The sequence below is a fragment of the Mustela erminea genome, chromosome 11 (assembly GCF_009829155.1).
Source record: "Mustela erminea isolate mMusErm1 chromosome 11, mMusErm1.Pri, whole genome shotgun sequence".
Lineage (NCBI taxonomy): Eukaryota > Metazoa > Chordata > Mammalia > Carnivora > Mustelidae > Mustela > Mustela erminea.
Genome location: NC_045624.1, coordinates 28,294,642 through 28,298,461, shown reverse-complemented (window position 1 = coordinate 28,298,461; position 3,820 = coordinate 28,294,642). Strand labels below are relative to the sequence as shown.

Sequence of the window (3,820 nt, the reverse complement as noted above, 5' to 3'; positions counted from 1 at the left end):
TGGTGAGCCTGGTGGTGGGTATAATGGAGGGCACATATTGCATGGAGCACTGGGTGTGGTGCATAAACAATGAATTTTGGAACACTGAAAAAAATTAAAGAAAAAAACTGATCTGGGAATTTCATCACTGACCAACCTAATGTGAAATTTTGGGAGTAGATCTCAGCTATATAACTCAACACCCAAAGAACAAACCAATTACAAAATGGGCAGAAGACACAAACAGATATTTCTCCCAAAAAAAGACATACAGATGGCCAATAGACATATAAAAATATGCTCAACATCACTCATTATCAGGGAAATACAAATCAAAACCACAATGAGATTTCACCTCACACCTATCAGAGTGGCTAAAATAAAAAACACAAGAAACAAGTGTTAATGAGGATGTGGATAAAAAGGAACCCTCTTGCACTGTTGGTGGAAATATAAACTGCCATAACAACATTTTTCTAGATATGTCTCCTGAGGCAAGGGAAACAAACAAAAGTAAAAATACACTACTGGGAATACATCAAAATAAAAAACTTCGGCATAGCAAAGGGAACAACCAACAAAACTAAAAGACAACCTACTGAATGGGAGAACATATTTGCAAATAATACATCCAATAAAGTATTAGCATCCAGAACATATAAAGAACTGACAGGGGTGCCTGGGTGGTTCAGTCATTAAGAGTCTGCCTTCTGCTTAGGTTGTGATCCCAGGATCCTGGGATTGAGGCCAGAGGTGGGTTCTCTACTCAGCAGGAAGTCTGCTTCTCCCTTTCCCCCATCCCTCCCTCCCCACTTGTGCTCTCTCTCACTCTCTCTCAAGTAAATAAACAAAATTGTTAAAAAAAAAAACAAAACAAAACCTGATACAATTCAACCCCCTCCCCCACCCCCCCAATAATTGCACTGCTGGGTATTTACACAAAGAATACAAAAACTCAGGACACCTGAGTGGCTCAGTTGGCTAGGTGTCTGCCTTTGACTCAGGTCATGATCCTAGAATCCTGGGATCAAGCTCCACATCAGGCTCCATGCTCAACAGGAAGCCTGCTTTTCCCTCTCCCTCTCCTCTGGGTTGTGTTCCTTCTCTCTTATCTCTCTCTCTAACACATAAATAAATAAAATCTTTTTTTAAAAAGATATGGTATACGGAAATATATATATATATGATGAAATAGTCTTCAGCCATAAAAAAGAATGAGGTCTTGCCATTTGCAACAATATGGATGAAGCTAGGGAGCATAATGCTGAGGGAAATAAGCCAGTCAGAGAAAGACAAATACCATATGACTTCACTCATAAGCGGAATTAAACAAAACAAATGAACAGCAACCAAAAAGAGACAAACCAAAAAAGCAGACTTTTAACTGTAGAGAACAAACAGATGGTTACCAGAGAGGAGGTGGGTGGGGAGATGAGTGAAGTAGGTTATGGGGATTAAGAGTACACTTATCTGGGTGCCTGGGTGGCTCAGTTGGTTGAGCGACTGCCTTCAGCTCAGGTCATGATCCCGGACTTCCAGGATCGAGTCCCGCATCGGGTTCTCAGCTCCTTGGGGAGTCTGCTTCTCCCTCTAACCTCCTCCTCTCTCATGCTCTCTCTCACTCATTCTCTCTCAAATAAATAAATAAAATCTTTTAAAAAAAAGAAAAAAAGAGTACACTTATCTCGATGAGCACTGTGTAATATTTGGAACTACTGAATTACTATATTATACACCTGAGACTAATATAACACTGTGTGTCAACTACACTGGAATTAAAATTTTAAAAATTACATTCTGGTTACAAACCACATGACCTATTTTTAGTAAACATGGAAATGAGGAAATTCAGCTTAAGATTGTAGAGGTTATATAGCATTGCTGTTACTCTGCAGAGAGAACAGTCAGTAGAGGAATGCAAAAATGCAACAAAACCTTTAACTCAGAGAAGCAAAGCCGTACTCCAAGGAACCATCATCAGCGTCACCAACAGCAGCGACAGCAGCAGCCACCACCACCACCAGGACCCGCAAATGGACAACAAGCCAGCAGCCAAAATGAACTCTTGACTATTAACCTGAAGAATTTTAGGAAACCAGGAGAGAAGACCTTCACCTGACACAACCAGCTCTTTGTGGGCAGTCCTCCTCCTGATCTCACTGAGGATGAGACGAGGAAACTCTTTGAGAAATATGGGATGGCAAGTGGAGTCTTCATTCCTAAGGAGAAGGGCTTTGGCTCTATCCGCTGGCAAACAGGAACACTAGGGGAGATCTCGCACGCAGAGCTGGTCAATGTGCCGCTCCATGGAAAGCGGCTGAGTGTGTGCTCTGCCTGCCACAGCGCACCCAGTGCAGTCCGAAACCTTCCTTGGTGTGTTTCCAATGAACTGCTGGAGGAAGCCTTTTCCATGTTTGGCCAGGTGGAAAGGGCTGTCGTTACTGTGGAAGGAACTTGAATTCTCAGGGAAGCCAGCTGCTCGGAAAGCTCTGGACAGGCAGCGAAGGCTCCTTCCTGCTGACCGTATTTACTCAGCCTGTGACTGTGGAGCCCATGGACCAGCTGGATGATGAAGACGGACTTCCCGAGAAGCTGGTGATAAAGAGTAAGCCGTTTCACACGGAGTGAGAGCAGCCACCCAACTCTGCACAGCCTGGCTCCTCGGAGTATGAGTATGCCACGTGCTGGAAGGCACTCACTGAGACGGAGAAGCAGCAGCAGGACCAAGCGGACTGCAGCATCAAGGGACTTGTGAGAAGCTGGAGTTGGAGGCTGCCCGCCGTGACACCAGCTCATGCTCATGAGACAGAATTTGATATAGCATCAAGAACTTTGGGGGATGGAAGCGCTGCACAACCAAGAAAGGCAAAAACGGAAGTAACTGGAGCTCAGACGGGAGGAGGAGCGCAGGCGCTGTGAGGAGGAGATGCGGCGGCAACAGCAAGAAATGAGGCAGCTACAGTGGGAAGGATCCAAGGGAACGTGCCCTGATGCAAGAGAACAGGAGATACAGATGGGCCGGGTGGCAATGGGAGGTGCTGTGGGCATCAACAACAGAGTCACCGTGCCCCTGCTCCAGTGCCAGCTGGCACAGCTCCTCCAGGACCTGTCACCATTATGCCAGATGGAACCTTGCGATTGACCCCACCAACAACTGAACGCTTTGGCCCAGCTGCTACAGTGGAAGAAATTGGGGCAATTAGTGGAACCCCGCCTCACCCCCACCCTGCGTTCAACCATGCAGCTCCTGGAGCTGAATTTGCTCCAGACGAACATCTCTGATACTAACAAAAATCTCCATGTCTAGTTTCCCATAAACCCTTAAGAGAAGGACCCTAGCCTAGCCTGAATTCTGCCATGGAAAAGTGTTAGGGGTTTCTCCCAATAGTTGGGTCTTCCTTGCCTGCACTACTCTGAGGGAGTTTGCTGGAGGCTGAGGGTGAGGGAGGGGCGGTATTTAACAAATCAGTTCTGTGTGGTTTATCATTTAACAAGTTGATTCTGTATAGTGCATTCCTGAAGTCTCCCTTGATTATTGAGCGCCTGGGTGTGTGGGTGGGGAGGAACTATGGCAAAATGGATCCAGTTAGAGCTCCTATTAATCTTGATCATTCCAATCTTTACTCATCCTGTTGTATTTGCTTTCTCATTCTTATACTCTCCAAACCCAGGGGCACTGCCACATACCAAAAAAAAAAAAAAAAAAATCCCATCCCAAGGACCTTAGTCCTATTGTCCCATTCACCTGCAGGTGGGAATTCAGGCAAATGTCCAGAGAGATCACAGACAACAAACATAAAGTTCTATTCTACCCCATACATCACCCCTTCGTGTCCTAAGG

The 3,820-nt window shown here is 45.5% G+C and overlaps 1 pseudogene; it reads left to right on the top strand.

Annotated features, from left to right (window-relative positions):
* The first annotated feature begins 1,894 nt into the window (after positions 1 to 1,894).
* LOC116568738 lies at positions 1,895 to 3,261 on the top strand (annotated as a pseudogene).
* The last annotated feature ends 559 nt before the right edge of the window (positions 3,262 to 3,820 follow it).